Below are 24,061 nucleotides of genomic sequence, written 5' to 3' on the forward strand. Positions count from 1 at the left end.
AGGGTGTCCCTGCCCATGGCAGGGGGGTTGGAACTAGATGATCTTTGAGGTCCCTTCCAACCCAAACCATTCTATGATTCTATGATTGATTCTGGAAGCTTACCATTCTGGCCATACCAAAGCCTCTAATGCTAGAAACCAACATGATTCTAGATGTGTTATGTACCATCTGCATAAAAAGTAAAAGTTTTTATAGTTCTTTACTTAAGGACGAAGTAAAAGAAGTTAGATGTCAAAGACATTTGCTTAAAAGGGAATACCTATAGGAAAATAAACCGTGAAAAAAGGGAATGTGTATGCTTTCTCCTGCTGATACCTTCAAAACAAGAATATGTGCTTCTCCAGAAGGTATGTTTCACCAATAATAGATAATAAGAGATCAATATAGCAATGACTATGCAATATGTAATGATCATTGCTATATATACATTACACAAGAATAGATATTGACCCCTTTTGCCTTACCTTTTTTTTCCAATTTTGAGGCTTATCCACAGGATAAACTGTCATGGGTGTCTTGATAGAATATGATGGATTGAAATGCACCTCAAATACAGAGCCACAGTCTGAATGCCAAAAGCAAGGAAATGACATTTGAATTAAATACACAAGAAAACTGGGGAAGAATAAAAAAAATGGTGCATGGGAGTGGCATTGGATAAACCAAAGAAATTATTATTCAGCTTTTTTAGTTAAGCTCAATTCATCCCCAGCTTGTTTAAAAATATCTATTTTTTGCTGTTAATTTAGGACTACTTTACTATCAAATGTATAAGACCTGCAAAATCTAGTAATAAAATACTTTATCAGAGATGTTAGTAGTGGATGCAATGTTCTAGCCTGGCCAGATTTTGTGTCATAAAAAGTATTCAAGACAAAGACCAGCTCTGTAATTTTTGTTAAGACTGGCCAGCATGCCAGAAAACAAACTGTACCTAATATGTTTATATACTGGCTTCCTTCTACAAGATAAAGAATGTAATTTCCAGTAGTCCTATTAATAATGTCAAAAATTTTACTATTACTCTATACCAAAAAAGTAGCATATATTGCAGGGAAAAAAAAATAAAAATAAAAAACCCTAGGCATTTAATCTGGAGACTGTGATAGTGATTTTATTGAATCAACTGCCACAGAAGTCAATTAACTTTTTTTACTGTGAAGCTTCAGAGAGAGCAGAAGAAATAGCTTACCAAAATACTGGGGGAAAGCGTGTATTGTTAGAATGAGTATGCAAGGAAGGTTTTCATTCTGCTTAGCATTTCAAACACAATTGCAGTGTTCCAGTTACCCTCAAACATAACACTTGCTCTTTCTCAGTTAGAAGGACTCTTCCTTTCCATTTGAAAAGCCTGTAATTTGAATGTCAGCTTTCATAGCTTTCTTCCAGATCCCACATCCAGGCTGGGATCTATTTCTTCTGCATCAAGCCTCTAGGATGCAGACTTTCTTTGCTCTGTTATACACTTAATGTTTTGCTCCAGCTCTCATGCCTCAATTCCTAAACGCTTCTTTCTGGTCTTGACAAATGAATTAGTTTTGTATTTATTTGTAAGGATTTTATCCTCAGTATGGAAGGGTTATACAGAAAAAAGCACAATGGTATGTGTTTGACAATTTAACAAGCCAAGGAGAGAGGTTGGCATCGTGACGTTGAAGTGGGGGAAAGAAAGGAGACACTATTTTGTGGGCAACTGGCAGATGGTCAGTTAAGGGAGGACAGGACTGCAAAATGCTACGACCACAAAGACAAAATCTTATGCTTGCTTCAGTGGACAAGAGGCATACAAACAAACAGACCAAGAAAATGATCTTTGCTTTAGTCTTCCTGGCTGACATAAGGAAGAAAAAAACTTTCTTACAACATTACCTTGTTTGAAAAACCTCCATCTTTGATGTCCACTGATTTTTCACATCTGCAAGACAACAAAAAATCCAATTAAGTTCCTGATGTGCAAAACAGCAGTTTTTGTGGTGCGCAGCTTTCCTTTCACTCTCGTCTTTGCCTGTGTCCACCTAGCTCTGTTTTATACTGAGGCTGCAAGCCCCTTTTGTATTTTATGTGTCCTCCACCAGGAGAAAAAAAAGCCAAAACAACAGTCTAGTTCACAGGCAGGCTTCTTTGCTACTACAGTTAAACATGTCATAATGTTAACTTCCATTATCACATCAGAATTGTGACAACTTGTTGGAATGAGCCATGTATCCATCTCTCAAGACATAATATATTGCATAAATTCAAAGATCCATTTGATAAAATATGCGATATCACAATAAAACACACCAATATGGATATCAATTAGAAATAATAGAGATCCCAGGAATTAAAGTTACTACTAGAAACATACCTTGGACTTTTTTTTTTTAATGCAGTGATATTCTGTAAATTCAGAATATATTTACTTTGATATTCACGTGCATTAGTTTATCAATTCTTGTTTATATTAGTGTATGCACACATATTCCTTTCCAAATCATAATATGCTGAGTGCTAGCGTATGATTTTGTAATATATTTTTAAATATAAAATATGGCTAAAACTTTTAATAGTAGTCCAAAATAATTAAAAGGCCAAATGAAATGGATGGCCATGCGAGGGATTGCAGGGAAGTGGGGAGGAAAAAACTCAGATCCCTGTTGTGCGTCAGAGAAATCTTAGGTTAAAATCTTGCCTGTTTTCACTCAGGAAATGCAGAAAAAAAAGTCTTTCACATGTCAGATGCGGAAACCTTTGCCTCAGCCTGAAAATATCAGTTTCTACTTCCATACAATGTTGTTCACATGGTGTCCCCACCAGATGTTCTTCTCATGGAGGACTGGACCACAAGCAAATTGAAATTCTGAAGGGTGCTGTAAAAAAGAATTGCCATCCTCTGGTTGGCTCTTCCGCCTGCAGAACATACATGACAAGAGGTTAAAAAAAAATAAAAAAAATAAAAGCACAAGAGAGAAAGGACATCTCTTTACACTGCAAGTCTTTCTGCTAATTATAAAACCATTTTGTGGTAGCTTGCATTTAGGAAATAAAAATGTTTAGTAAGTCAATAAAGTGAGAAATATTTTACTCTAGGTTTCAACAGGACTACTTTATTGATGAAGTAGACTGCACAGCATATCAGCACCATGTCCCTGAAATATGTTCATATTTGAGAACACCTTTCTAGGTAAAAATAGCTCTTCTTGTAAGATATGTCCCTTTTCTGGACTGCTGTTAAGTATATCTATGCAGCACAATATGGCACAGTGAATGCACTAGCTGAATTACTGCTGAGCAACCTAAAGCAAAGATTAAAGGCTCAGATCCTGGAAGCAGTAAAGGCAGGTTAATGCATCACTACCTCTTGTCACAGCATCTTACTGATGACAGCAAGACAGCTACACCTTTTCTCTTTCCAGAGGTATCATGTTCAGAGAACCCTGCAAAACACTGGTATGCAGGCTGGAGTCAAGCTTGGAAGGCACTGAATTTCATTTTACAGATCTTTACATCTTTCCTCAGTTCTTAGCCAACAATCATAAAAAATAAACCAACAAAGATAAAAAAAGTGAATGAAGGTGACATCATTTGGTGTGATCAAGTAGTTAAATGCTTTAAAGGGCTTCTCGCACATTTGTAACTTACTGAAAATGATTGGAGGGGTGAGATGAGGACATTGGTGGAGAGGCAGATTCCTTAATTCGATTTCATATCAAAGTTCGTTCCAAACAGCAGCAATGGTTTATAAAAGCCCTTGCATAGCCTGTGCAGCTGCCTGTACTGGTTCTTTTTTTTCTACTAGCTGTCTTCTATCTCCTCTCACAAAGCTCCTTTCAAGTGTGTCTACTCTCAACTGGTCAAGAAATGTTAGAACTTGATAGAATTTCATCAGGATAATGTGCCGCATTCCTCCTCTGCAAAGTAACTTCACTTAGAAGTCCTATAATATTATTATTAATAGTTTTGGCTCTAAATACTCTCTTACATTGACAAGTTAAAAAAAAAAGAGGAGAGATGATTTAATAAATACAAGGAAAGAAAGAAGTGAAAATCTGAGTACTTGTAGAGCATAGAGAGTGTGTAAGAGTATGAAGAACAAGGATATATTTGCTGCCTTCAGTATTTAGTTAATTGGTTAGTTAGTTATATTCTGGCAGTCACAGCCAGGGGGTGAATAGATCCCCTTTGTTAAAGAAATATGTGATACCTTAAGTCAGAAACATAGGCTGAGGATTCAAGAGAGAAGGCTTTGAATTGCTATCAGTGGCTAACATTTATGAGAGCTCAAACCCTTCCCAGAGCTGGATCCACTGCCGCCATCCCGGGCTGTATCGCTGAAGCTGGAAACTTGTGTAACATCCCACATTTTGCTTAATTCTGGGTGCTCAACCCTCTGTGCTACTGACCATGAAAACATGCTGGAAGCAAAATGACCAGAAACACTCTAGATTGGGGTCCATATTCAGTCATTTGGGAAGGTTTCTGAGTGCCATGTGTGTGTGAAAAAGTGCACAATATTCTAAAATTATACTAGGTATACAAATAACTGACAATCTGTTCTCAAAAATATGAAATCTGGACTTCTCCTTAGGGCAAAAGACACATTATTCAACCTAATGAAAATGAAAGCAGCATGTTATAATGTGGAGGAGTAAAGCATCGCTCAAAATTCATAAGGCCATAGCTCTCTAAGCAGTTCCTTTTAGCACTGTGTTTCTAAAAGAGAGACAGCTATTTTCAAGGTCCCACTGCAATATTTTCTTCAGCAGCACCTCACAGAAGGCTCTGTAAATGCAGCATACAAGTTCTCATGGAGTCTGCAGCTATTCAAGTCATGGCTCATAACAGACAGTGAAAACTAGAAGATTTCTGACAGTGATACCTTCCTAAAAAAAAGAAAAAAAAAAAAGCTATTTATCAGCCTTCTGTGGCCATTAAGGTCACAGATCAGGTGGGCAAGAGTTTGTAGGGGAACATAGCTGACCCCAACTGACCAAAGGGACATTCTACAACACACGATGTCACACTCAGCAACAAAAAGCTCAAGGAAAGGAGAAAAAAGGGTGTTGCTCATGGATATGACATTTGTATTCCCAGGTAAATGTTACAAGTGCTGAGGCCCTGCTTTCCAGGATGGAGCTGGACACCTGTCAAAGGGAAGCAGCAAATTAATTCCTCTTTTTGCTTTGCTTACACACACACCTTTTGCTTTCCATATTAAACCGTCACTATCTTCATCCATGAGTCTTCTTGCTTTCCTTCTATTTTCAGCCTGTCCCACAGGAGACAGGAGAGCAAGAGGCTGGGTGGGTGTTTGGCTGGTAGCCGGGGTCAACCCACCAGAAAAGCTTAGAGATTATGCATACTAATCACACTCACTGTGCTTTCACTACATCAGTAATGTTTCTAAAACACTCAATATGCTCTTCCAAAACCTAGCAGCTCTCAGTAGCATGGGTATTTAACCAAATCAGATAGTTTTAGGATCCTTGGTTTTTACCAAACCTAATGGCTCGGTAGCTGCCTATTTTTTACCCTGTGCATGTGACAGTGGAATCTTGTCTATGCAAACACAGTTTCTGATTTTTTTTTTTTTTAATTGGCCCAACAATTCTAAAGTAACTACATAATCAATGCAGCAATCAAAATGTTTTGCAAAAGACATATCTCATCTCATGTATTTTGACAATGCTGATGAGAACTGTAAAAAAGGTTATTTTCGTGTTAGGTCGAAGCAATTTAACCATGGTAAAATGGAGAGCTGTTTTATACAGACTTTTCAGGGAATTACTTGTTCCTTTACAATTAATTTTACAAGACACTTTTTCCCCCATACCAGTTTTCTATCTGATTATCTGGGAAATGAAAAAGATAACTCTACTGCTCTACTTCTAAGATGTAAGCCTGCCTTCAATCCCAATGCTTTACACAAGTATGTCATATGAGTAAGTCAGAGAAATTTAACTTGCAATCATATTGTTATAAAAAATAGAATCTTTCTTATCCAGATTTTGCACAGCATTTTTATGCTGTGAGAATTAGTGCCATCAGCTTGTAGCTTTGGCAAGCCTAAACAGTCCTGCCACACTGGCTGCTGGCCATTCCATGAAATTCAGAAGCCTTCTGATCGATGAGAGGAGAGTCCAATTGCTCATGTGTAACCATGCTGATCTCAGTCAGGATTCCAAATGCATATACATTTCTTTATTATCTATTTATCTTACATCTACTCAACTTCTTCACCAATAAAGGAGACCTAAAAATGAAAAATGTATCTGATAATTAGATTATTAGGAAGTTTAAAGTTTGTTCTTTGATTTTTGTATCTTTTTTTTTTTTTAGTAACAGAAGATATGGAAAACTTGCCTGTGTTTTATACATTTTTTTTATTTTTTCCAGCTTTCACTTCTTCCATTTCATACTTTTGCAAGTATTTTGACATAAACAAGGAGATATGCTCCCCAAAGATGATTTATAGACAGTTAAAATAATGAAGAAATTCTCAGTTATTATAATATCCATTTGTACTCCCCCAAAATAATTGTACCTATGCAGCTTTTACATACTTTTGTCCCAACAAGATTTAAAAGATCTTTAAGTTAGTAGATCCATTGTTTTGTAAGAACTGCCAATGTAAAACCACATACACTTCATCTGTAAGCATATCACCCCAGAAAAATCCATTTCAGAAAAGAATATGTTGGAGATGATTGTCTTAAAATCTTAGTCATCAGAAACTATGTCATCTACAATGAGTAAACCTCAAAAAGAACAGAGTGAAAGCTGCTGAATATCTAATCCGTTTAATTTTTCATGTATGTGTTTTTATTTGAATAACAATGCCAAGTGAATGGGATTTAGGCACCTGAAGCTGCCAAGACCTCATGAAAATCCCATGTAGACAGTGTTTTAAATCTTCATTGATCGACACGTGGCGATCAAACTGAAGTGCACAGGACTACCATCTGGAGACCCTCAAAGCCCTCCACCTCTGACTGCCAGGGGTTCACAGAACCAGCTCAGTACTTAAAAACAGGCACAAATAAAGTGCCTAAATTAGTTGGGTTAGGTAACACATACCAATAACATCCTCATATATGTCAATTTTCAAAGATATTTTCTTGATTGTTCACACAGAACAGATACCCAATGGCAAACAGAAAGCTGAGAAGTGTTTGTTGAAAACATTTGAAAAGTACTTGGAAATAAAGAGTACCTAACTGGCTCATCACAGGTTTGTCTGCCACAGGAAAGCTAAAGTTTGCACAAATATTATTAAGAATGAGCTATTTCATCAGGTGTAGCTTAGAGATGGATTTCATTTCAGGTAAGTGCCTCAAAGTGACGATAATTACCTGTCCCTTATTTGTCTGTCTAAACTTCTCTGGTCTGCAGACAATAAACAATCTAGAAAAGAGCCATTGACACATTTGCAGTACTTCCTGCATTTATCAGGGGTGATTCATGTGTGAAGCACACTTGTATATTGGGGCTTGTTTTACTGAATCTCTTCAGTCACTCCAAATTACTTTTGTCTCTCAGTTACTCAGAATGACAGGAAAACATATAACATGGAGTCCTGAAATATGCTGCCTCATTTTCTTCTACATTTCTCCTTAACCTTTTATTTTTGCCCTTCCAACCCATTGGCCCTTTTCCCCTTGCCTTCTACTATTCTACAGAGTGCTTGATACTTTGATTAATTTTTTTGCTTACAGTTATTTGTCTGTGGAAACTTCCCTTCCTTATCTTCTTTGCCATTTCCCAGTAACCTAATTCCATTTTTTTTTTCTTTGTAAACTTTCATTTTGTTTTGCCACAACAGAAGTGCCCAACCAGCTCCCTCCGCTTTCAGATTCCCTTTGTACCTTTTCACTCACCTTCCTCTTCCTTCTGCTTCTGCTTGGACCCAATCCTGCTCTAGTAAAATTTCTTGGGGATTTGGGGTTTTTTTGTTTTGCTGGGTTTTTTCATTGATTTTTTTTGTTTGGGGAGGAGAAATGAGGTATCTGTCTGTAACGTTTGGGCACTGCAGAGAGTAAATTTCTTTTTTTCTGTCCATTCCTCAATGTATTAGAAAGAATAAAACCCTGCGTGTTGGGAAATGGAACACAAACCTGGGAATCATTTGCACAAGATACTAGAAGACTTTTTATTATCACACTGTCTTTTCTTATCAGAAGGAACATAACTGTTTATGTGGTGGGAGTTATGTTGGATAGCGCTTTCACACCATGGGACTTTTTAGAAATATGATAGGATATCTAGCCAGGTGGAAGAAAACCCTAATGCAGGATGTCCTGCTGAATGTGTGTTGTAGGAATTAGACTGTGAACTGAGCCGCTCCTTGGTGTGACTGGGAGAGTAAGGGCAGTGATTAAGACTTTTTGTTAAACGGGTCCCAGTCATACAATTAAATGGATGAGTTGCTGGAATTCCCTTATGTCATTCTTGCTGCTCCAGTCCATGGTATGAACAATTGGATGTCCTGGCAGTCATTTATTTCATTTCCTGCTTAGCTTAGTTTCCAACTGAAAAAAAATCTGAATTTTGCAGTGAACCTGAGACACCAAAATGCAATGCAATGTATTGGCACTGAGGTGGACTCTTTGCCGCCTCCCTTATCTACAAATAGAGAAGGCAAATTGGGAACCATAACCTATCAATCTTAACATCAGGGTGCATATGAGCCAAACATTCATTTTTCTGTCCATTTATTCCACTACTGAGGTTCAGGCAGAGTACAGTACTATGACAAACTGGCTAGTAACAGCTGTGAAGTACAAAATCTTCCAAACAAAGCAAGCATATATAAATACATGGCATATGTTGCCTCTTGTGCAGATTTTAGCTGGACACAGGAGGAAAAAATCATCTTGGCCCCAAAACTGTTTTGTTTGTTTAAAACAAATTAATTCTAGATTTTCAATCAATCAAATTTTAATAGCCACAACAGGGACCAGAGCTTGGTAGGGAATGTGAGTCACTTGATGTATTCTGAGAAAGTGTTGTTGAAACCTTGCTGTGTTAGGAGGGACAAGGCCAAAAATTTAAAAACAAAGAAAAATCCCACCCCCAAAACCAACCAAACAAACAACCAAACAAACAAAGGTAGAAAAAACATATTCTTTCCATTTGACAAACTAGTCCTTCAGAGAAGTAAAAAATCCAGAAATTTTGCTTGGTCTACGTATCAAGAAAAAGAAGGTTTGAATATTACTGGAGAAAAGAAACTGGGATAATTCTTATCCAAACTGTAAGTTTGATTGGTTATTTCCACTATAGGTTGTCATGCCTGAGGTCCTGGAGGAAGGAATGGAAGAGAATGCACTCTGAAAACACACAGACAGCAAGGCAAAATAAAAGCTTGTGCTGAACCATTTCCTTAAAGAAGAGAGACTTGTGCCATGACTGATTAACCGGAGTGTTGTCTAATCATTGTCACAGTTACCCAGATAATCATTAAGCTTGATGTTCACATCAAACTGTGTTGTGGTCAGTGCTTGTAATTCCTTCACTAGACCAGAAAAGGACTTGCTGTACTTTGTAAGTTAGACTTTTGCTCCCCTTCTGATCCAAGAGAATTCAGATGCATGTTGTATGCCTTTCAGGAGGTTGTGATCTGTCACACAGTATCTTCCTTAGAACAAAAATACTATCTATTTAGCAGTAAAGACAAATACTACAGAGAAAAGAAAAGTAAACAAGGTGCCCACATACCTATCACAGCCCAAAATGATCATAATTTTGTCATTGCCTTTTTCTGTTTTGCTCTTCTCCCCAAAGGAGCGTACCTCTTAAACTCACATAGAGGGGTAATTTCCTTCCACTTTTTTCTTTGACTTTGGCTTTCTTCCATCAAAACATATTTTATGGTCAGGCTGGAGAAGCTGGGATAATAATCAGAGTTTGTAATGTGAGCATTTGACCTTTATCATTCCTTTACTGTTTGCTGGTGGGTGCCTATTTTGCACTTATTTTATAGAAGAAGCTCTGCTTTTGATAGAACACATTTCCAGCATAAGTGGTAAGGTCCTTTAGTGGGTAGTTACTCACATCATTGAAAATTCAGCATCTTTACCTGTAATCTGAATTCACGTAACTTTGGGAGTAACCTCTGGTCCTTGTAGCACTTCTCCATGTGAAAATGGAATGCCCTCCACCATCGCATTTCTGCTCCTTGTATGGTCATTTAGAAATGTCTGAGGGCAAGTTATCCTGCACCATTGCCTTTAGTAAGCTAACCAAATCAAAATTTTAAGTTATTTTGCTAGAAGACATATTTTTCAATTCAGTGGTCATTCTCATAGCTTTCCTTGGAAGCCTCCAGTTTCTAAAATCTTATCCAAACAGGTTCTGTAAGTTCTGAAGCCCATGTATTAGAGAAAGATTACCCTTATTCAGACACAAGTGGATTGTTTTGATAATGGGATACATGCTTTTGCAGTACACCTCTGCAAAACTGTGTGGGAAATGAAACCGATTAAACATTTTATTCTAAATAACAGTGTCACTATGCAAGGAAAGAACATGGGTATGTTCCTCAGAAGCTTCTTGGAAACTGTATACAAAAAGCAACTAAGCCAAACATGTTTATGTGGGAAAGATTCAAGAAGTTATAGCATGATTTTTAAGAGATCCATTAGTCTGAAATGTCAAAACAATGTATTTGGATAATTGTCTATATATGGAGATGTTTCCGATTGACAGTTCCTAGTTAACTCCATGCACTGGTATTCACATCACACAAAAAAATCTGCCCACATATGGAGATAACCAGAAACAGTTACAGAAACAACTCTAGTTTAGATGTGGGGCTGTGCCCAGAGCTTTCACACTGCACTTCATAGTGCATATTAGGAGGGTTCAATTTTTCCAGCAGCTTTCTCCTTCTTGGAGAATGACGCCTGTCTGATTTTGCATCAACTAGATTTTGAAAAAGCTTGAGGAGCTCAAACATTACAAAAAAAAAAAAAAAAAAAAAAAAGAAAGAAAAGAAACACACAGAAATAATCTAATGCAGTATTATTATCAGACTGTGGGAGTCCTTCAAGAAAATAAGTTTATGCCTACCATGACTGAGTTGTTAGGAAAGCTTTTAATGGCTTACAACTTGAAGGGTTTTAGCATAGCAAATCAGAAAGATGGAACTTATTTACTGATTGAATTCTGTGGGAAAATACTGCAGAAATGTTATCCTTGGATGTGAAAGGTTAGCGTTTGTACAGAGTACCCAGAAAACCCGGAGGGAATTCCAGCACAGGGAATACAAGCCATCTTACTTATGATCTGGACTGAAAGAAACTCTGGAAAAGCACCCAGTGAATGCTCAGGGCACTCTTGACTGTGATCCTAAGCAGAAAAACCAAACAAAAAACCTCCTCAGCATTAGTGACACTAAAAAAACTCATTCAAAGTAGTAACTCTTCTTGCCTTTCATCTAACCATACTTCCCAGCAAGCCATTATACTCAAAGCCCACAATTTTCCCAGTCTCAAACTACCATTACATTACAATTTGTTCATACACATGGGGTTTTGAACAAGTCCAGTTCATGAATAGGGAGTGTGAGCTGCTGAATAAGGCACTGGACTGAATTTGGGAAGACCTCAAACTGTGGCTCGTTGTTATATGCCCAGTGGGGCTCAGACCGGTATCTGAGCATCTTTGTGCCTAGATCATCAGATGGTAGCATAGCATCTTCTCATGACTCCCAAGTCATTATTCACTGTTTTGCACTGAAGCCTACAGTTAGGCTTTAGAAATATTTTGATTGCCTTTGATCTGAGGTGCTATCAAGGTCAGTCTTCCAATGGAAGAGAATTAATGATATGAGTTAGTTATGGTCCTAGAATTTTTTTCTCCACAATGTTTGACTGAAGTTATCTATGCACAGGTTAACTTTTCTTCAGCTAGCGTAACTTAAATGAGAGTGATCACACATCGAAACAATGTTCAAGCCACACAAAATCATACATGTGCCTCAAGTGTAACGTATCACTTCAAGCAACAGATTCTCATGTGTGTCCAGATGTCAGATAAGAGGCAACACAAACAACATCCCAGAGTAACATAGCACTGACAACAAGCCCTAGATGTTGGGTGAAATTCATCCTATGCAACTTTACATGTTTATTGTATGATAAGAAGAGCTTCTCCTTGAAGTGGTAGATATTTTCTACTGAATATAAAAGGAGTTTACAATGATTAGTTTAGACTTAGACAATTAATTTTAAATGTCTAAGCCAATTAAGATAAATCTCACCCTCATATCATAGTCTTTGAAGAAAAATGATCATAGATTGTGCTGTTAGACATAATTAGAATAGTCCCAGCAGAATACAAAAACTTAGTTCCAAAAGGTGTTTTTAGGAATTGGATCAAAACCCAAATCTGAAATATCCACAGAGTTGCTACCATCAAAATCTTCTCATCACTATGGAAACAAATCCAGTGGGAAACGGCTGCATATTTCTTTTACGTACCAGTAACTTCTAACAACATAACTTCAACGAGTCCTCAGTTAGCAAAAACACTGTTCGCAGTATTTTTAATCTGATGTCACATTTAGAACTTCTGGTAAGTTTATTCAAGGAAATATCTGTCTGCATACAGATGAATATGCTAAATATAGCATAGGTTAACTTCATTAGATGTGGTGAAGGAAAAGCTATAAAGATACAAACATAGAGACAGAACTAAACAAGCTTATGAAAATACCAATATAATTGTTTAGGAAAAAAGCACTATCATACTCTCCCAAAAGACTCAAAACCAGTGTCATATATGGCTAAAAGAGGTGCATGAATTATATGACCAATCATAATCTGAAAGAGGTAACTATGAATAAATCCAGCCAAGAAGTTCTGTAACAGAATTTGCCACTACAACACAAATCACAGGAAAACCAGAAATAAAGCAGCTCTGTAAATTGTAGTGGTTGTGTCTAAATTACCATGATAATCTGATTCTTATTTCTCATGAAGTTCCTTAGTGTAAACAAGGATCTGAGCAATCTACAAAACCCACACACAGACAGAAGCACGTGCAGCCTACTCCCCAATAGACTTGCTTCAGCACCTTATCTGGTATGTTTGTATTACTCATTTTCTAGTTAATTCCAGACTTCATGTGAAATAATCTAATAACACTTGACTATATCTTCTCTTCAAGGCATATCTAATCTCATATTTACCTATACTGACACTTGCTGTTACATTCGAAAGACATGCATCTCCTGAAAATACTAAATCCCAGTAACAAATCTAGTTGTTTATTTCACCATTCTTCTGCATTCTATTTATTATTTAGCCTCCTATTTATTTTACATGTTGATCCTTTTAAACGTTACAGCATTATATCTTCTTCAAAAGTTGACTGTATTATGGCAAATGTAACATCACTAATTGACCAGTGAACAATATTCCCATTCTCAGTTTCTAAGAGGTCACTTTTACTCTCCATCTAACAGAAGATAGATTCAGCATGAACTTTAGTTTTCTTTCACGGATCTCTGCTTGAAATATTGATATAGAAAGTCAGTGAAATTATTCTGAAAGAACACAGTTCAGATGGTTCATGCTTTTTTTCTTTTGTTTCATATTTGCAAATAATGAGATGGCCAGCCTTAAATTTACAGCAGGAACTTGGCTAATGCCTACTCTGTACTCAGCCAGCCAGATTATGGTATATAATATTGGACAAAGTTTCTTGCTGACCTGAAGGGAAACAGATATTCCTCCCTTGAAACTCATATTTATTAATTAACTTATTGCAACCATAAGATATGGAGGGAGGAGGGTCAGAAAATGATAGATTTTTCAAAGAATAATGTATTAGTATAGTGATCACTGAATATCGATTGTATAATTAAAATTTTCATATTAAGATTTTCCTTAACATAGCACAGAATTCAGCTGGCCACAACAGTATAGCCATGATCAGTATTTCCCTGCCTGTCAATAAAATGGACTACTCTTAATCCCTCACCATTTAACTCGAAGTATGGGAGCTATTTATTTCTTATTATACTTCCAGCAGAAGAGTGTTACTGCGTAAAGAATCCTTCATATATTTGTCTGGCTGAGTATTGGATTATTTTTAAGTATATAACAAAGTTGGGATTAATCACTAATTGAATATTAGTCTTAAAAGTTAGTAAGTGAAAAAAACCCTTCCCCAATAAATCAAAAAAATGAGGGGGGGATAACAATACTAACAAAGATGAAAAGTTGGAATAGCAAAAGCTTGTGCAGTGATGACAAAAAAACCCGCAACCAACTGAATAAATGAACCATAGCACATGATGGCAAATATTCACCAGGTATTTTTAGAATAAATATTTATATTTACATGAAGCTATTGCTGCCAGTGAATAAACTCCTTTCTGAAGCAGAAGAATAAACAACATAAGTTAGTACAAATCCACAGCATTAATTGCAAAAGAATGATATCAAATATACAGAAGTTATAAAAACTTAATAAAAACAGGGTAAAGAAAAAGCAATTTGGACAGTTTTACAAAGGAAAATAGAATTGTAAGAAAATATTGTCTTATATCAAAAATGCACCTGGTAATTCATTAAAAAAATATTGCAGAACAGTCTATTCTTAACTATATCCGGAAGTAACTGCTGAGCATCTGTACCAATGACGTCCATTTCAATACCTACTTTCCTTGGGGACAGCAGAGCGCAGAAAAACAATGCTGTGAGAGCTACAATATCTTCCCATTGAAATGCTAAGGTTTGTTTGTTTCCTTGTTTTTAATAAAACTGCAGAAATTTCTTCCATTTTCTATGGATCTCACAGACTCTCAACAGCAGGTACAATATTAGCTCGTAAGTAATCTGACTCTTCTCTAGGTTTTGAGGAAGAATTTCATAGAAATGTAAGAATAAAAGAGAAAGGCATAATTTTTTTAAGAAAGGCATAATTAGAAGCTGGTATTTCATTGAGTGTAATTAATTCAATTCATTTGTACAGACTTATGCATACCTTCACTGTACAGAGTTTTGAGTGTTGATTCACAGATGAAACATACATCAGTATTCACCTGAAGAAGCTTTCACAAGTTTGGCACTATCTTTTTAATCATTTGATGCCACATTCTCTAAAATGAAGCTACCTGTCCAGGCCAGCTGGATCTGGCTCTGAGAATTGATTGGGAAAGCAGATGGGACAGGAAGGTACTCAGAGAATTTTCACTCGGTCCACTTATCAGAAAGTATCTTCATGAGAAGCTGGTCTCTAAAACAACCCTTCTTTTAATTAAAGCTAAGGAGTATTCATAATATATGCTTAGAAGCATAAAAACCTGATTGACTTTATAAAATAACTACAAAGTCCTGACAAACCTCCTTACAAGAGGAGAAGGCAGACTTATATACAATCTATTGAGTTTGTAGAACCAAGTTATCCTGTTCATCAGAAAATAGTTGGCCTCAAACAGGCCACACACATTCTTGGATATAGTTCCCGAAAAAGGATGGCACATAGTGGCCTGCAATTGCATTTACACAACATGCAAAGGTAATAGACTGGATAAATCCTGTAACAGTCTTCTGGGGATAACTTTTGCTCTCCATTAGCAAGCCCTAGGATCACACTCCTAGGATGCAATTTTTCCAACGTGGGGAAGAATGTTGGCTTCTATTTTCAGAACTGAGAAGCACTTCAATTTTTAAAAAAAAAAAAAAAAGTAAATTATTTCTTTAAAATAGAAATTAGTGAATTTAGTGTTCATGAGAGCTGCCTGTCGTGGCTTGACCATGGCTGCCTGTCAGACCCCCACTCAGCTGCTCTCTCACTTCCCCTCCTCAACAGGACAGGTGGGAAAATAAGATGGAAAAGCTCACAGATCAAGATAAAGATGGGGAGATCACATACCTTCAACCATTATGGGCAAAAAAATGCCTTAATTTGGAGAAAAGGTACTCTCACCTTTTTTTCCTCACACTCTGGTGTTTTGCCCTTTCTTACATATGCTTTCCTGGAGACACCTCCACCTTGGCTGTGGGGCTCAGCCATGCCCTGTGGTGGGTGGGTCGGAGACGGGACAGCCCCGGACTCTCCTCACGGAGCTGCCAGCGCCTGGGCACCTGCACCTGGTACAGTATTATTGAATATACAAAACTGTAGTTAGTTCTAACAGTGTGTGGGCTGCTGGTGACTGTGATGGAAGCATTCCATCCTTATCCATCATCATTCTTCAGCTTGACCCCTGTGCTCACAAAATTTGAGAGAAAATATTTTTCACCACCGTTTATTTAGCCTTTAGCCTCTCAATTGATAAAACCAACAGGGATGTCAAATATTAACTGTGGCTATTTCAGAGATGTCATGCTGGGACAGAACCAGCTGCTTCCACAGAAGCCTGCCGACATCCATTGCGGAGTAAGGAGGCTCACTTGCTGCCATCCTGCCCCCATCTCAGTCATGGAGCAGCTGCCTTTGCCCTCTTCTACATGCCGATCCACTGAGTCATCCAGTGAACCCGGCCTCGCTATTTTAAGACTCCATTGAGCATACGATGTGGCCATAAATAGAAACATGTCTGAAGACAAATAAATACAAAATAAATTGCTCATTTTAGCTCGTTGCAAAAACTGTAGAAAATAACTGTCCTTCCGACGTGAAAGTCAAGGCAGTTTTTTTGCCATTTTTAGCTAGCAGTTCATCTGTTTCCTTTGAATTAAGGAATATTTCTGTACTTCGAAAGCTCTGTAATCTGAATAAATTAGAATCTATTTTGTCGCTTTCCAGTATCTTAACAATTTTCCCCTTCTTTATTGATTTCAAATCATTTCCATTTTAATCCAAAATGGAAAGTTCTGTCCAGCTGATAATATTCAAGTTTTCAATTTCTGTAAAAATTAGCCATCCTGTTTGGTTTCTGATGGCAGGAAGTGATGAGGTACTCAGTCAGTGATTACACCTGCTGGTGCTGGCTTGCTTGAGGTGTCAGTTGCTGCTTTACCCTGTATCAAAGAGCTGTTTCCAACACCATGTGAGCGTGGCTCTAGCTGGAGATGACTGTGGCACGGTGGTGCTCAGGACAGGTATCTCATCTGCTCAGACCTCTGTGAGCATGTTGGGAAGACATCCATTGGTGCAATTTAAAGATCTATCTCTTCATATAATGTAAGAACACTTCCAGGCCTTTAAAACATGGAGAAATCAGTGGTTTATGGCAAAAACCTGTAGGGTTAAAGTGTTTGAATATTCAGCTATAAAGCTGTCACAGCTCCACTCTGTAGGTGTGTCAGTTTATGAAAGCTGAAGCTCTTTTCCACAAAGAGTAGCAGAAGGACCATACCCAGATTTAAAAGAAAGCAGAGTAAATTATGACAGGCAAAATACAAGATACAACATTACAGGGAATTTGAAAGGCAGTACTAGAAGTCATATTGATAGGATAGCAGAAGTGAAAGCTCTAAAGTAATTATAGCTTTGCTTGGTCCAAAGGAGTAAGTTAAACAATTCAGTTAGAAATCCATCAGAAATACCTTGCCTTGGTATCCCAAAGTTCACTCTACACCTATTATCAACACAAAGTTGTCCAATTATTTTTTATGTGTCATCTTGATGAAGACTCTGTAGGGAAACGTACACATTCTTCCCATGTGCTTGCATGAAGTCTGATGAGCACTCTATATGTTTACACGAATCACGGTTTTTAACATATAGAAGATTACATGCCCAGGCTTGGGCATCCTGCTTCCAGTCAGAACAGGTCTATTCCTTCTGAAGACTTTAAAGACATTTTAAAAATTAAGTGAAGTATTAGGTACTTCAGTGAGAAGTTTTGTTTGCAGTCTGCCTGGGAGATGATTCACTCTAGCCGAGGGACGGCAGCATTGTCAATGTCAAGTAAGGGCCATCCATAATCCTTTGGGAAAAGTATTAGAATTAGAAATGCATAATGAATTTGTGAATCACACAAAAACCTTGGGGAAGAGATTTGAGTCTGAACAAAATGGAAAAAATATGGAAATGGCATGAAAGGAACTAATGATTTTATATCATGATTCTCTTTGTTGAAAGTGATACCCAGGATGGAAGCTAATCTTTTCACATAAAGTTAAGGCCCCACTGAACACAGAAGCACCCAAAGAGAAAATTAAGGAACTCAATGATTAATTGATATTACAGCATCAAGCATCCATGACATAACATGCCAGCTTTGATCTGATAGTTTTGAAAGGATTTAACAGTTAAACAGTTGAGCTGCTTAGTTTTGAAAAAAAGTGAAAAATTTGAAGGATTAAATCAGTGACAACCTCTAATGTACCACCAAAAATGAACACAGTGGATCTGAACAGGAAGCCTGAAAAAATAATTAGAGTGACAATTATAAATCATCTTGTTAAAATCATATGGGTTTGTAATGGGCAATAATGCTTGTAGTATTTCAGCTAAACAGTTCGTAAAGGAAATCTAACTAATTTATTTGGACTTCAGACAGTGTTTCAAACAATCCATTAAACAAGCAATTATGGAACTAAGTAGACACAGGGTAAGAGATAATGAACATTCAAGGTAAGAAACTGCTTAACTTCTAGAAACAAGATATATTATAACATGATCCACAGACTTGGGTGCCTTAAATAGCCTTTTTATATACAACCACAAAGTTCCTTTTCATCATACAAGAAAAAAGAGAAGGGAAAAACTCTATAACCAAAAAAATTAAGATTAGTCTACATCATTACAAAACTACGCCAGGAGGCTGCAAATTGTCAAAGAAGCTTTGTTTCTGAGGAAGTTAGCATTGCTAAAAGCAGATTCTACTCTTAGTGCCACCTTTTGGAGACTATTTAAGTAACTACTTGGAAAAAAAAAATTGAACATTGACATGGAAAATTGATCCATGTGAAAGACCGTGACAACAATGTCTTAAATAATGTCATGCCTTAACAAAGAAGTCTGACCTAGTCACTTCAAATACATTAATGAATAATATTACAGTGGAGTTGTAAGGGGATGTACATGATAAAAATAATAGGAGTCAGGAAAAACCCTTTATTAGAAGAGAGACTGAAAGACTAGAAGAGACATATGAAATAATGGTTAATAAGGTATTCTGGTTTTACTTACGTCAGCATCTGAGAAAGTGTAATTGCATGGAAAGGAACACAAGAAAGTATTTGTTTACAAACTGTGTAAATAACCTATGTAAGGAATTGCCACATGATATGTAACAGTATAACAGTATTAAAAGCATATTTATAAGGAGTACCCACAGATAAAATCACTTATAAAGAGAACGGCTATTGTGCTTCGGGGCATAATCAAACCAGGAAACAATGGGGCTAGAAAGAAAGTTGGTGTTGTGGAAATAATACTTATGTCTGCTAAGTATATCTGGGCTTCCTGCTTCACACATTCATAAGCTCTTGTGATATAATGTTGTATGTTCTCTCACATCGCAAGCCAAACCCACTGTGTCTGGCTTGGTTTATTGCTTGCTCTGTTCCCAAGTGGAACATTTCTTTTTGTAACTCTTTAGTTTCCTGCCTTATTTTAGCAGCTCAAGTGGGCCCTGGAGATCCTACATCCTGCATCTCAGAACACCATCAGAGCTGTACAAAATTGGTCACCCTGATAGAAATTATCTGACTTCACAGGATTCCCTTTTTTCTTCAATTTTTTTTTCTTCTAGTTCAATATGTCATTGCTTTTATTTGGCACTATAAATCTGTCAGTCATGTAATCTCTCACTTTAATGCATTTTATCTTCCTGGGCTGTTTTTGGGACTTGAGAGTTTGCGGAGAGCTCAGGACATCTTTCCGCATGCATTCTGCCTGTTATGCAGCCCTGTGCCAGCTGAAGATTATCATCCAGCTGGCCAGGACTGTATGTTGCAGGGAAGCTGAAATCTGAGTACCCCCAGACTCATCTAGAACCACCTAGCTGGGATGCTGATATTGAATGGATTAGATCAGTGTCATTATAAACTGCAAATGGCAAAGAAGAGACAATCTGAATCCTTCCCTATTAGACTATGTTCCAACTGGAGCCTCTTGTTTCACTTTTGTCCGTAAGTATTCGAGATCTTGATCCATAGACAGTGACAAAAGCGTTCTTGGTACTGGTACTGGGATGCCCTCAGGTTGATTACTCAAGAATGGGCATGTAAGGTGTCTGGGGTCTGGGCAGGACATAATTAGGGGACTAATGAAACTGTAAATCAACTATTTTAGAACTCTTTGGTCTTCTCTTGCTCACAATTAGCTGCCTGATAACTTGACTTTTTTCTTTCACAAGGTGTTTTGTACCAGGAGGTACTGGATATTTTTGGATCCCAACAAGAAAGCCACACAAACTTTCAAGACAGACAACTATTTTATTAATATCCCAGAAAAGATATACTAAGTTACAAAATTTCACACCCATTCTGATTCTGGGAATGCTGTGATGATGCAGCATCTGATGGATCTCTGGTCAGGGTATGGCACACAACACGTATCCTGTCCATGGTGAAGTTCACCAGCATTGCAGTCTTTAGAGTTCTTACTGGGTTTTCCTACAAGTAAACAACTCTATTCATCATTCCTGCTGTTGAGCAAAAGGATGTTTATATGAAAACATGCTGCTTCACTTCAAGATAAGACAAGGATATGCTGGTGGCTTCATCACCAATGATCCTATGTCAAGGGATTTGTGCAGTACAGCACAGTCCTAAAGGCCAAATAATATATGCAATAAAGCACCTGCACCTACTCAGGTCAGCAGCTGTGTGGATCAACAACTCCTCATTATACAACAGTCTTTGGTTAGGATCATTACAGAAGACACATTATCTGGGACTGAAAAATCAAGCAGTGTCTTTCCCTTCTTGTAAATCCATTATAGAATTGCAGTCCTCAAAGGACTCGGGTATTTATTTATTTATTTATTTGTCTATTTAGGTTTCCTCATCAGAAAGAGGCATTTTGTTTTAAAGTCTGAAGAACAGCTATGTCTTTTGGTTTATTACACAATCCCCAGCTGACACTCTCCTTCCACAGAAGATATACAGCTTTTCTGTAAATTCAGAGGTTTTTATAACTTTCCTATAATTTTCAGTCTGACATCTGAAATCGCAGGTATAGCCAGGTGGAATACCACGGAAGTGATATTTCTCTGCTGGGGTCCTATGGGCAATTTTTCCAACCGTGCTGAAATGATGCAGGGCATGGAAGAGTTCAATACAAATGTGACTTTTTCCTTGTGAGTCTTAGGCCACAACCTAAGTGATGATCACAAACTTCTGATCACTTTCACTTTAATCAGAAGATATGATTGCTAAGCTTTTGCCTAAGTTATTTAGAAGTCTTTAAAATCTATATAAAGCCAGAGATCTTTGGGGTTAGTTTTCTGTTGCTTATACATATTGACAACATATCATCTTTCTCCTCCAAAACAAATAACATGGAAAGAACATGATGATAACACTTTCGCATCCTCATATTGTCTCCTTTTGTCCGTCATTGTATTAAACTAATGATATTTTTTCCCTTGATTAGGATTGTAGGATCATAGGATAACTGGGGGTAAAAGGGACCTCAGGAGGTTTCTAGTTCAACCTCTTGCTTTAAGCAGGGTCAGCTATGAGATCAGGCCAGGTTGTTCAGGGCTTTAACCAGTCAGGTCTTGAAAAACTCCAAGGACGGAGGCAGCAAGTGCTAAGTAGAGAGGGATAGTCCCTTCCCTCAATCTGCTGGCTGTGCTCCTGCTAATACAGCACAGGATGCTCTTGGCCGTCACTACGGCCAGGGCTCACTGCTGGCTCAGGCTCAGCTCGCTGCCCACCAGGACCTCTTCCTCATAGAGGCAGCAGAGCTGCCCCCCGGGCAGGCAGGCCCCAGCCAGGATCACTGCAAGAAGATTCATTTAATTTCATTTGAAGAGTTGTTCTTATTGTGGAAAAGGGATGTTAATAATTTACTGACTCACCATAATAGCATTATCCGTGACACTGAAGCCCACAGAATTTAAACCGTCTCCCCACAGTTCACCAGCTTGTGAATGCATATCTTGGTAGTTGCCTCAAAGTACATGGTGATAAATGGATTGCTGTTTCAGTCCAACCTTTTCCAAAGGACTTCAGATCAATTTACTACTGCATCCAGTGTTCCTTTAACAGCTAACATTCTTCAGTAAGTCTGGTATCCTATGCTGAGATACACATTTTTACCATTCACCCAGAGGTAAGACAACTATGTCCTTTAATGTTACACTCTGTCACTGAAATGAACGTACAAAGTATTTTTTTCTTGTGTTTTTTTTTTTCTTTCACTTGCCGTGGCAACTTGTCCTTCAACTCACCCTTCAGTCAAATTCTGGGACACTGAGTACTGTCAGTGTTACTGTTAACCACGAAGCCTTGCTTGGTGTCAATTAGTAATCTGAAAAATTTTCTTTACACGTAGCTTTGCTTTGCATCCAGCGCTATACCTGAAGATCCTTCCAACTGAACATTTGTTAATGACACTGTGAATGTTGCCTCGATTAACACGTTTGCCTGTTTACCAGATCTGTTTTGACACTCTTGTTTTACATGATGACTCTTTGTCTACTTGATTACAGCTCTCTCATTTCATTAGTAATGACTGCCCTTGCACCCAATGTTCTTTTAGCCATTATGGATTATTACCAGGCATGTAGCAGAGATCATATTTTTCATCTGAATTTCCTACTGACACATTTTGAAGAAAATCTGTAAACTCCTTTACAATTCTCATTTATAGTTCATAATGTTTGGGAAATGATTATAAGTATTTCCTGAGCTTATTAGTTCTTCAACAGCAGATCATTTCAATTTCTAGTTATCAAGTTGCTTCATTTTTTGTCCATCCAAGGAGTGAATTTATTTTGCTTTGGTAGTTTATTTTACTTCATGGTGGTAATATCTTGTTTCTGTCTCTTTATAAACAGATTGCATGATGTTTACTCAGAGTGGCCTTAAGCATTTTCATTTTTCCTGTTTTTATTTTTTTTTAATTTTTTTCTACTATTTCTCCATTTCTATGCCACAGGAAAAGTTCAATTTTTCCAAAAAAGGCTCTTCGTATAAACTTAAATCTGTTAAGAATGGTTTTAGGTCAGGTCCAATGCTCTCATCATGCATATGAGAAAGAAAAAACAAAAAAAGTGGAAAAGTATAACAGAAACAACTGAGCTTGATATTTTGGACCTAAATATGGATTCTGAATGCTGTAATGGAAACCTAACTTTTTCAGGGGATCCACTGGGTATGCTAGAAAATCTACTTCAGTTCTTTTGGTTGCTTGAGCTATTTTTTCAAATGGAGATGGGTAATTTTATGTGCAAAATAACAAAACCTTAGGATTCTAATAAATTTAAACAATGAAGATCATGTCTCTATCCAGTTTAGGTGTTCCAACCTTGGACTGGTTTCCTGAATTCTGGCTTTCAGTAACCTCACTTGGCTCTGTTTTCATACAGATATTCCAGCCTAATCAAACTTCCTGTGCCTTCTTGTGTAGAATTGCCAAGCCACCTGCAATCCTGTGATCTTCTAAATAGGGACTTGCCAGGTTTGAAATTTTCTGAGTCTGTTTGTGTAGGGCTTCCATTTTCAGTGGGCTGCACCAATTCAGTTTCCATAATCTTTGCTCTATATTGTTCTCTTGTCACTTATAATCGTCCTACGTCTTGTAGTCTGAAAAATAACAACATTATTCTTGTTAGCAAGCCTCACACTGCCTTTCCGTTTAGCTCTTTATAAGGTGTGGGATTTGTGAGAACTAAGTCTGGGTTTGACAAGCCAGCTAGAGAAACCTGGGGATTCTTGTTTTAATCTTTGTGGAAACAGGCTCAGACTGGTCCTGCTCCAGGTAATAGTAAATGAAATTGCTATAGTTTACAGTTCCTTGATCACACCTTGCAAAGATACAGTCAGTGCTAAGACAGCCTGCTCTCATCTCAGGCAACAAATTCTCAGTCTCCACCATTCTGTGGCTTGTTCAGCTGCATTCCTCTAAATGGCCTGGAACAAAGAGTCTCACTGGAGCTTCCAGATTTGTTACACTCTTTTAATCACAAACTCAGCTATTTAGGAAGTACTTTGTTTATAC

The 24,061-nt window shown here is 37.5% G+C and overlaps 1 long non-coding RNA gene across 1 annotated transcript in view; it reads right to left on the reverse strand.

The window, feature by feature from the left end:
* Nucleotides 1-1,613: 1,613 nt before the first annotated feature.
* LOC142601252 (uncharacterized) overlaps nucleotides 1,614-24,061 on the reverse strand; it is a 28,474-nt gene continuing 6,026 nt past the window's right edge. The window contains exons 2-3 of the long non-coding RNA XR_012834855.1: nucleotides 2,673-2,890; nucleotides 1,614-1,916 (exon numbers count right to left, since the gene is read on the reverse strand). This is a non-coding gene — a long non-coding RNA (uncharacterized LOC142601252). The remainder of the gene's footprint in view (nucleotides 1,917-2,672; nucleotides 2,891-24,061) is intronic.

The sequence above is a fragment of the Balearica regulorum genome, chromosome 3 (genome assembly GCF_011004875.1).
Source record: "Balearica regulorum gibbericeps isolate bBalReg1 chromosome 3, bBalReg1.pri, whole genome shotgun sequence".
NCBI classification, from domain to species: domain Eukaryota; kingdom Metazoa; phylum Chordata; class Aves; order Gruiformes; family Gruidae; genus Balearica; species Balearica regulorum.